This window comes from Macrobrachium rosenbergii, chromosome 1 (genome assembly GCF_040412425.1).
Source record: "Macrobrachium rosenbergii isolate ZJJX-2024 chromosome 1, ASM4041242v1, whole genome shotgun sequence".
In the NCBI taxonomy this organism is placed as follows: domain Eukaryota; kingdom Metazoa; phylum Arthropoda; class Malacostraca; order Decapoda; family Palaemonidae; genus Macrobrachium; species Macrobrachium rosenbergii.
The window spans coordinates 12782273-12794442 of record NC_089741.1 but is presented as its reverse complement, the minus strand read 5'-3'; positions in this window follow the sequence as shown (position 1 = coordinate 12794442).

The following is a 12170-nucleotide window of genomic DNA, read 5'->3' as shown; positions in this document are numbered from 1 at the left end:
TGGTTGTTCCTCCCGTAACACCCCAGGTCAAAAATCCACCAGGTAGATGACGAGGGGCTAGCCGCTAAATAAAGACTGATAAGTCAAGGAGCAAATGCCACCACCAACACAACAACGCAAAAGCGATCTCACTGAGGGTTAAAAACAGTTTCAATACTGATGAAACAGTTTCAATACAGATATTTCTCCGTTTCCATAGTTTTAAAGATCGTGGCATCCTTGATGCATTCTTTTCTCCAACTTTCATATCAGTTTCCCTCACTTAGCACATCCACATCCGTAGCACGTTCATTACCCCCCAAAATTTATAATTTTACCCCATTTGGGGTAAATTACCCCTGTTCCCCGACCACTGCCCTAGTGTGACCTTCGCACGGCACACTCATCCACAGTGCCACCTCATTCCAAGGTGCCACTTATTGGAGCGCCACTACTAAGGACACTTCCTCATCGTCACAAACCCTTTTCCTCTGGGAACACCCAAGTAACTCACTCAGCACCCCTTCCCCATCAGCAACATGTCAACCGAGGAGCACCAATATTTCAGGAATATAGGGAAGGAGGACGGTCTATCCGGCCAGGCCATTCAAAGGTTTGTAAAGGAACAGATCGCTGAGAAGAGAAAGTATGAAGAAGAACAAAGACAGCAAGAAGCCGAGCAGCGGAGAGAAGAAGAAAGAGAAGAGCGGAGAAGGCAGCAAGAAGCCGAGCAGCAGAGAGAAGAAGAAGAAAGAGAAGAGCGGAGAAGACAGCAAGAAGAAGAAAGAGAAGAAAGACGAAGACAGCATGAACTAGCCCTCAAAGACAGGGAGCTCGAGTTGGAGAGAGCCAAGAAGGAGAGTGCCGAAGGTTTAGCAGCACAACAAGCCTCTAGCCCCACTCCATCAGCCATAAATACCTCTCTGTCGACAGTTAATAACCTTGTGGGAAAATGGACTGAAGACGAGCCGGAACAATGGCTCAAAGAGATCAAATTCCTCTTCGAGACCTATGATGTCAGCCTGGCTGAGAGGGCCTTACTGCTTACCAAGCACCTAGACGGGAAGGCTAAGGCTGCTCACCGAGCCTTGGAAAGAGATCAACGAGGGGACATGGCTGCCGTCCGTGAGGCCATCGCTAAGGCGTATGAAATCACCCCTGAGAAGTGGAGACAAAGATTCAGAGGTATGGCTAAGAATGTCAGCTGGTCCTGGACAGAATGGGCCTGTCACAAGACCCAAGTGGGGACCCGTTGGCTAGAGTCTATGCAGAGTGACACCTTTGAGGATTTGTTCAACTGGACCATGCTGGAGGACCTCTCCCAGTGTGCGCCCGGGCCTCTGGCTGTATATCTTAATGATAAGCAGCCAGCCACCCTCAAGGAAGCCTGCTATTGGCTGATGCTTGGGAGACATACAATCCTTCCCATGGCACCTTGCAGTGCAAAATAGTAGCACCCGGACACCTCTCGGGCCCTAATCGCTCACGGAGCGGCACGCTTAACAAACCTCTGTACCCCATCTGAAAAAGGTATGGCCATGCCGAAGCAGACTGCCACTATAAAAATAGCGATCAGCAGGGCAGCAACTCTCAGCAGCCTACCAGCAACCATCAGTCCTCCTCTCCGCCTAATCCAACACCGTCTTCCCAGCACACCGTCACTGCCGGGAAATCAACATATCGCCGGGCCCCTGCCGAGACTGTGGAGCTTCAGGACACTCTTCTGCTGGGTATCCTGCATGCCCAAAACATGTGGTTACACCCAGGCACGTGAACATGATTAGAGCCACCGCATCCTTAGCTGAGCCGCCGGAGAGAACTCACCCTGAGAGGGTCTGGACACAGTCCGTCTCAGTGGCTTCTCTGGACGGTTCCAGCCCCCCAGTGCACCTGCCAACTACTGCCGACACTGGCTCAGACATTAGTCTGATCGATCGGGCCCAAGTGCCAGCCAGTGCCACAGTAGAGGAGCACACCAAGTGGACCGTGACCTGGGTGGATGAACAGTCCCTGACCGTCCCCACACTTGAGCTCAGGGTGATTACCCCTTGGAGCAACAAGGTGCATCGTCTTGGCGTTGTCAAGCGAATTAGGCACGGAGTAGAGTTCCTGCTTGGTCGAGACATCCTATGGGGATGTCCCACCCCCACACCACTCTGTTGCCTGACTGCTTCCACCAGCACATCCAGCACCACATCTTCACATAGGGACACACCCTTTGTGACAGCTGTGCCCCCGTAAGCTGACACTAATCCACCGTATTCACCTGCTAGGCCTAGTCCACGCGTCTTGCGACCGGACGGCCACCAAGGAATTACTCCCTCATTCCAAAGGGGTCGCACAAATTACCGCTGCAGGACCTGCAACATAAGGGGTCACACCGAGAGATGGGCAAAGTGCCCCAGTAAGCTAGCCACAGCGGCCAACTCCACCGAACCAAGAGGCACAATACTCTCATCAAGACAGGAATCGTTGTCCCAGATCACACCAGGGACACCGAGGGGTCTCGATCCCCCGTGTCCCCTTTCATCTTTGTCTGACACCCATTCGCTGCCAGTGCCACTTGCAAGCACTGGTCAGTGCCAAGCTCCACCCTTCTTGGCTGGATGCTCCCTGCCAAGCGTACTTCCCGAGCCTGCCCTGAGTTAGTGCCAGTGCCGGACTCCGAACATGACTCGGATCCTCCTACAGGAAGTCCACCAAATATCACCACTGTGATCATTGCACAGTGCGAACCTCCGACCCCTGATGTTTCTTCTTCCCACACTCTTCCACCTGCTGAGGACTACCCTCGGGCAGGCCTGGACGTTACCTCTTTTCTGGTCGACCAGGAGCTGTCCGGCCAGGATGCAGACGCTGGTTCTCTTCCCACGACGGTTGTTGAAGCAGCCGTAGTAGGAGACCAGCACGTAGCCCCTGAGGCTGCCCCTGATCCTGCTCCTGACGCCACTCCTGGCTGTTCTTCAGTCTGTATCCTCATTGTCCCCTAGGAATGGCCTAGCCAGACCCTGGAGGCCCCCGAAGAAGAGGAAGGGGTGGAAGAAATTTACTTAGTGAGTCAGAGCCATAAGCTCTCTTGGCACTCGTGCCCGTTGGCATAGTGCCACTTCCATCTCAGAGCAATCCTGGCACCTGCCCAGAGAGGGTAGCCTGTGTTGACTCTCAGCCCGTAGCATTAACCATTAACCACTTATGCTTTGTGTTATAAGAAGGTATTTCATCAGAAATTCCCCCTGGTGTTTGGTTATAAGGACTGTGTTTGGAACTCAGTCAGAGTTTGGTTGTGGCATCTTCATTTTCTCCATGGCTGTAGAATAAGACTGTTTTTGGAAGATCAGACCAATGTTCTGCAGGATTTCAGACAAACTCCATAGTGGTTTTTCTTGTATTTAGTATAAAGACTATATACAAAAGAATACAATTGGTCTGCACAGGATGATCTCCCATGTCGATCTAATATCTAAGCTTTCACACTTTTACATAGCAAGACTAAGATTCACACACACGAACAAACATATGACCTCGTTCCCAAGGACTTCCCACGGCTACGTGACTTTGCCTCAGCTCTGATCAAAAGGAGAACGCTGAGTTTATGCAAACGCATGCTAATGTATGATGACGCACTGTCTTTAAGACACTACACAGGTACTTATTGATGACGTTTGCGTCTGGTTTGATCGCACTGAGATATCGCAATAGCATTCCTTTCATGTGCGACAGAGATATATATATTGGGAATTATCTTAGATTTACTAAGAAACGTAGTTTATTTAAATGTGGCATAAATGAAATATGACATTTGCTCGGCCACGTAAACACAATAGGAACGAAATCATCAAAACAGGCATTCACTAGCTAAGCATAAAATCTCAGAAAGCAAAAGAAAATATACGCTTCCAAAAATCATTATACTCAAAATGTGAATGAGGATACATAGTAATTACTGAAGACAGCAAATACTGAAATACGTTGCATATTTGTGAACACAAGTCTTACAAAATGTAGCAAAGTGAGAAAAAAAATTAAGTTATATAACTCAAATATTGATTATACTGATAATGCTAACGATTAACATATAAATCATATATAGATAATGTAATCCGGATAAATCAAATAAAATAATGCAATTCAGAAATGATAATGCAATCCTGAAATGATAATGCAATTCAATACGAAGTAAAAACATTTGTGCACAGATTATATGAATACACTTGCAATGATAGAGATTGAAATCAATGCTTAAAAATGTATCCAAAAGGTAATAACCATATGGTAGGTTTATATAAACAAACAGTTATCCTGATAGATTAATCAGTATGGACAACCAAATTACTAAATGCAAAATGTTGAATGAACAACATGCTACTACACGCAATTGATACATACATATGTAGTATAGGTTATTAAAGAAATAAATGTAGATAAATGATAACACCAGAAATGTTCAGCTCTTCCTCACATATATTACCACCGAAAATAGAACCATTTCAGTCTTTCTCTGTGTATACGAGCTTTAATGAAAAAATGGCCAGTAATTCCATTATCGAACTCGGAACATATAATTGCGCCAGTCCAACGTTGACCTTTGAGAATCAGCAGATTTCGCAATGGTCTCCTTCATCTCTCGTGCTTTGTTCCAAAACATTACGCTGACGATTACGCCTCGGCTCCCAGCAACATACCAACGGCAATTAACGTGTAGAGGAGAAGAAAATCATGGTGATCAGAAGAATGGCTCGCAGGAGACAGCAAGTCTAATGATGCAATAGCGTTTTCGATGGGCCTGCTGTAGGGAATTGTTAGACCTTGCAGCCTAGTGTTTCCCCACGATGTATTGATGAAGAAGTTACGCCCACGGATGATCGATGTGCTAGCTCGGATGAAGAGTGACGACGTTGTTGCAATGCAGCCATCATTAACGACGAACATGTGTCCTGTTGTCCTAGTACCATCTGGGCAAGTGACGATGTATGGTTCTGCAGAGAAGACGAATGACGTGCCATTCACGAGCCTGTGACGAAACTGATTGTCACGATACCGTACTAAACCAGCCAAACAATGTTCACGTGTATGGGGAGAGGTTCTGTTAAGTACCAAGTCCAATTCGCATGAATTCAATGACGTAATGGATACATTTAAGAATTCAAACAAATCGATCCTGCACACTACTTTATTCATAACATCATGGCAATCATTTAACAATGCTTGGTCTCGGACTACCGTAAAAGCTTCCTTATAGGCGGAAACCAATACTAGAGCTGACAGATTATTAATAATAGGTGTCGAGACGTTAGATACATACGTGGGAAAAGGCGAACTTTTATACGCTTTCCACGCGTCTGATGGGTTGAAAGGAATGTCGATTACGATCTTATCAAGGTCAACTTTAACTGTGATCAAGCTGTAATAAAATTCAACTTTATGAAAATCTACTACTGGAACATAGCGCATTTTATCGTGAGCATTATTGATAATCTGAGTAAGATCTTTAATAGGTAACAAGTGAGAGACAACACGCCTTTAGCAGCAAGTGTTATAGCTTCCACGTAATCTTTTGATTTTTCGATAAAGCTTGAAACTCTCGAGCATACATGATTAATTTTAGCATGATAATACATCAAAGTTGCTAACAAAACTTGAGTGTCATGAACCTGATTGAAACGTCGTGACTGTTCATTTACTTTACTGATTACGCTGTTCAAAGCTTGAATTTGTTTGTTTAGTTCTCCTGCTAATACCTCTTGTTGATGTTCCAGATTTTCGATTTTAACCCCGTGATCACGAAGTTTCAAACGATTTGAAATCCCTAAACCAAGACCAGCTACGGAACCAACCAAATTTAATGCCGCTAGAACAAGTGGGTTACGCCTTTCTGTAACGTCATGAGGTATTGACCACATTAGCAAATCACGAGCCAAGATTTCAGCTTCGCTTGTTTTATTCCTTAATTCCCAGAAAAGCATATTAATTGTGTCACTGACTTGATTAGGTGACGTTGGATCACTGCTAGCTAAGAATGATTTATGCAAGTCTGCCAGAGATTGATAAAAAAGAGTTGATTCTGATTTCAAAGTTATTACTTCATTTTCGCTAGTAAAAATGGCGTTCATATTGACTTCTAAAACTATATTACTGCCAGTTAGAAAGAAATTATTCATTTCCTCTACTATAGAACCATGATGTAAAGTTATTTCAGAACTCTTCCCAGCTACGATAAACATTGAGAGGAATAGTGCATGGTATAATTTGACAAGCTTCATGTTGGAGCCTGCAAAAAAAAAATACTTTGTAAATAATGAAACAAAAACATCGCATCATTCAAATGATGTAAAAAAATTCACACAATAATTAACTTTTTCATAACAAACCATTGTCTTAAGCTCTCACATGAGAGATAGATACTGTTCGAACATCCGTTGAATCGGACTGATTCCGAATTTTAAGTCGGTTACCTATTAAAACTTCTATAACTATGAAAGGACCTTCAAATTTAGGCAATAATTTCCAATTTAGCCCTTTTCTAACATAGACCTGTACATATACTATATCTCCTTCTTGGTAAGGCTTTGTGACCTTAGCTTTTTATCATGTGCATTCTTCATTAACACTTGAGCCTGTAAGAGGTTTTGATAAAGTGTTTGATATCTACTTCGGCTAACATCTATTATATCCTTCAATGGATCTGATAAACTAGATGTCGGGGATAAGATGTGAAAAGGTGACCTAGCAGGTATCCCATAAACAGCTTCATGGGGAGACATACGGATTGAAGTATGATAATTGTTATTTAGGTACTGGACACCGTGGGTATTGCAATATCCCAGTTTGGGTCCATACCGCCTATGTTTACACACAGTATGTCTAGCACCTTTCTATTAACCCGTTCTACCAAACCATTAGATTCAGGATGGTATATCATCGTATTGACTTTCTTTATTTGCAGAATTTCACACAATGAGTTAAGGAAGTGATTATTGAATTCTCCACCTGAGTCGGAGATTATTATATTTGGGATTCCATGTCTGCATATATAGCACTCGTAAAACTTCCTAGCGCACTCAATGGCTGTTTTACTTTTTGGTGGTATTAATTCAGTATACCGTGTAAGGGCGTCAATTATAACCAAGAGGTTTTTATTCCCCGGTCTGTCTCGTAAAACATGTCAATAAATCAAGGTGTACCCTTTCAAAAGGTTTGCTAGGCACAGGATAAGTTCCGAGACCTACAGGATTCTTAGTATGGCCCTTGTGACGGAAACATATATCACAGTTTTTAATATATGTCCTAATATCTTTTAACATAGTAGACCAGTAAAATAATGACTTGGCCTTTTGAGAGGTTATTTCAACCCAGGATGACCATGCAGAGGATGGTTGTGAAGCCATTTCAGAACGATTGGGATTAATGTGATTGGTACAACCACCTGGTCGTTAGTTAACTGTGTTGAACTCCTGGTTCTCCTAGCCACGGATCGGCATAGAATGTTATCCTTAATCAAGAAATATTGATTCGTATATTTCACATATTCCTTATCATCTGGATTCCTATTTAATGCATCTATTATTACTCTTAATTTCTGATCTTTCATTTGTTCTTGTCGTACTGAATCTAGATTCCACTCCATATCTGTAATATTCTCTGTTGTTTGGGCTAAAGATTGACCATTTTCGATAGCAATTTTCATAGCTTGCGAAGGAATGGAATTTCTTCTAGATCAGCGAAAGGTATTGAGTGTGTTGGTACTGGGTTACGAGATAACGCATCTGCGATTACGTTTGCTTTACCGGGTAAGTATCCAATTTTAGCTCCAAAGTCCTGGATAATCATATGCCACCGAGTTCTTTTAGGACTATGATTGAAACCTTTAAAAAAAGTCAGTAAGGGGCTTGTGATCAGTTAGAACCTTGACACTATACCCATAGATTATATATTTAAAATGTACCAACGAATTAGCAATGGCTAAACATTCTTTATCTATTACTGCATATTTCTTCTCTGACATTTTTAATTTGCGAGAATAAAAAGCAATGGGGAAAAACTTGTTGTCATGCCACTGGAGTAACACACCTCCTACTCCTTGATCTGATGCGTCGGTTGCAATAACAAACTCTTTAGTAAAATCGGGAAACTTTAAAATAGGAGCAGAACTGATTTTTTCTTTCAAGGTATCAAAAGCAATTTGATGTTGGGATTCCCATTTAAAAGTTACGTCCTTCCTTATGAGATCAGTTAAAGGAGCTGCTATTACTGAATAATCTCGGATAAACCGACGATAATAACCTGAAACCCCGAGAAATTGCTGTATGGCTTTAACATTAGTAGGAACGGGAAATTTACTAATAGCAGAGATTTTATCATGGACTACTTTAAGACCTTGCCGAGATACCATGAAACCCAAATAGACTAATTCGTCTTTAAAAAACTCACATTTAGAAATTTTTACTTTTAGATGATGTTCTCTTAACCTTTGAAGGACTATTTCTAGTTTACTTAAATGCTCCTCCAAGGTGTTGGAAAATATAACTAAATCATCCATATAAGCATGGAGAATATTCCCTAGTAAATCTCCGAACACTATATTGATCATTCTAGTGAACGTAATAGAGCACAACGTAGCCCAAATGGCATACGTAGGAATTCATAGTGACCTCTAGCTGTACTAAAAGCAGTGTACTGGGTACTATCCTTAGCTAAGGGTATCTGGTGAAAGCCTTTAAGTAAGTCCAAGGAAGTAAAAATTTATTCTGTCCTAATAGAGACAAAATATCATCTGTGCAAGGTACTGGGAAACGATCAGGGATAGTTTGGTCGTTGAGCTTGCGAAAGTCAACACAAATCCTCCAGGTTTTATCCTTTTTGGTACTACTATCAAGGGAAAATTATAAGGGCTGTTAGATTTCTTAATAACCCCTCTTTTAACATTTTATCTACCTCAACATTGATTTCATTCAGAAATTTGGCCGGTAGACGATATGAAGGTACGTAAATGACCTGGTCCTTATCCTTTAAACGAATTTGATGTTCGATGACTTCCGTTTTGCCTAAAGCTCCAGTACTAGTAGAAAAAACATCACTATATTTGGATAAAAGATCAAAAATTTCTTGCTTATATCCCTATCTAAGATGTCTGCTTCGATTTTGCCTTTAATTACCTTTTTAAAAGAGATTCGTCTGTTGCTGATTCAGTGGAGTTAATTTCAGCAACTGTAAGGATTCGATGTTTATATGCTTCGATATTGACAATATGTTGATTTTCATGTACTGTTAAAGCAGCATTTAAGTGATTAAAAACTTCAATGTTAATCCGATGATCAGAATTTACTGTGTATAATGCTTGCGTGACTGAAAGCCCATTGATCTTTAAAGTATCAGGAAGAATTAAAACCTCTGAGCCTGGCAATTTTCTTTTAACCTTGACCGTGAGATACGATGGTGTGTTTGGCTCAATGGTTTGTGCGAACGCAGCAAGGACGGGTGCCTGAGAGTTATGTTGGGTTGCTGTAACAATATCATCGCTTATGAGACAAGTGACTGGCTCTTCGATATACGTTATCTTCTTACTCTCTGTCTCCTTCTGATCCAAAACAGATTTCAATGTGTGTGAAGACCCTTAGAATTTCCCTTTTATAAACACTCCGTGTTTTGCGGGTGTTAAAATTACGTTATGTAATGACATTGATGGATACCCCATAATAACTACTGGGTACATATTAATATTGCCAAAAATGATAAAGGTATCCGTAAAAGTACGTTGCCCCAACCTGTATTGTATCTGAGATGTACCAATTACATCTAATTCGTTATTGCCTATTCCTGACAAACGAACATCGGAGCATTCGATGGGAAATCTTGAAAATAAAAGGTGATGGGTACGTAAATCCATTATATTACGTGGACTACCTGAATCAAAAAACAAGGTGAAATGCTTGTGTTCTAAGCTAACTGCATGCAAAGTGGGTCTAACTTCTTCTGAGCCAATAATAGCGTGTATTTTGCAAAAATCTACGGGACCCTGCTCTGCATGTTTGGGAGACACTACCTCGATTTCTGGAAAATTCTTGTCTTCACACATATCTTGGAGAACATTAAACTTATTATCTGATTCAAAAAGTGATGATAACCCAATATCACTCTCCTCCCCCTTTAAGCTGGCTATGTGGTGTTTGTCTGCCCGCCGGCATTCGGAAAATTCACTGACGCATAGTTGTTTGGAACTGCTGAGCCTGAAGTTGGCTTTCCCGAGGAACGATTTGAATGTACTTGTTTCTGACCTGCATTACTGTTCTGCTTGTAATGTTTGTTCTTTCCCCATGGTACTGTTGCTTTTAGCGTCATTACCAGTACTTTGAATGTTTGTGTTACTGTTTAAATTCTTCTTTCTTGCATTGCAATGACTATACTTATGATTCGTACTATTATGGATTGAACAATAGCGGGATCTACACTCATTTATCATATGACCAGTTCGCTTGCAGTTAAAACAAATGACTGCTGATGGATTATTAGTGACTAAGTTAACCTGTTGCGGTGATGTAGACGCATGATTTTTGTTTTCTTGCTTTGTAAAATCCTGAATTAGAGAAGGATCGAGATCTGTACACTTGGACAAGTGTTTCCGAACTTGCCTATAGATATCTAATTCTGAGCTATCTGATTGTAATTTCTCATCAAAACACTTAACCAAAGGTTCAGGTAACATCGCTGTTACAAGTGTTAAATAGAATAACCTGCAGATAGATTTGGAACTGATATGCAGATCACCATTGACCCAACTTGAGCCATCAATCTGTCCTTTATACTCTTCGAGCCTATCTCCTATCAGAGCTGCCCTATCTGCTATACTTAGATTAGTCATAGATGTGAGTCTTATTATGTTGCGTAAAGCAAGAACTTCATCCAATGCATCCTCACTCCCATAAATGGAACGCAGATTGGCTTTGAAACCATCCCAAGTGTTTGTTTCTTTAAAAGATATTCCCGGCAAGTACGCACCTGCATCTCCTTAGCAAAATCTATGAAACTCTTTGCCTCTTGCAATTGTAAAGACGGATCGGTAATGGATTTTGCCGTGAGGTGTACGTCTATAGACGAAATCCAAGATTCGACACCCTGCGTCAAAAATCCATTGACACGACCTGCGAATGGTACAATTGGCGATCTAGCATTAACTGCCGTAACTACAGGATTCTGTGGGGAAGTGGTGGGGTCGCTCCCACTTGGGGTTGGAGGAGTCATTTTCCTACTAAGTTTCCTATCCGCACGCTTACTCTCTAAGTGATCTTGAAACCTATATGAATAAACACGGCCGCTACGTAACCTCATAAATCTAAACCAGGAACGAGATTCATATAACCGCTAAAAAAAACATCACTTATGAAAAATGCATCATAAAATACAATAATGAAAAATAATAAATGCACTTTCCTGAAAAAGAACAGAGTTAACAATGTGTCAGGCGTAAAAAATAAAAGAACACAAAAGTATGAAAAAAAATGAGGTATCAGGAACCGCTCCGTCTGCAAGGCAAAGGTATTAATCTACGGCACTGCTCACCTTATATCAGCAACCTGCCACTCGAGACCCGAACACTGTAAATGAATATACCAACTGTTATAAATAATGGCTGTACTTAGCTTTTTATTGGATTCTGGGAAGTAGGTCGACGAGGTTCCTCTGCTGTCCGACTTCCGTCTGGCTAGATACACGTCATCGAAGGGATGTTATTGTGGATGTTGAACGTCTTATATTGATGAATGTTGATTGCAGAAACCCTCAAGGAACATCGTGGAGTGTTGATGTGCAATGTTGCGTAGATTTGTGTAGATTTCTCTCTCTCTCTCTCTCTGCCGTGCGTTGGGGAAGATGTGTTGTGAAGGTCAGATGTTTTCCTCGCTTTTTCATTGTTGATTGTTTTCTTTCCGCTTCCAAGACGTTTTGATGCATCGAGTTGTCCGTCCGACTGTAACCATGTCGTTTATGAAGATGACAATTGTCTATGGTTTTTTGGGCATCTCGCCGTATCGGAGCTTCCGTTCCACCAATGTAGACGCCATGTAGAGGTGCTGCCAGAAAGCTCTGTTGTGACCGCTGTTGTGTATACTGCCACCACTGTTATAAGAAGGTATTTCATCAGAAATTCCCCCTGGTGTTTGGTTATAAGGACTGTGTTTGGAACTCAGTCAGAGTTTGGT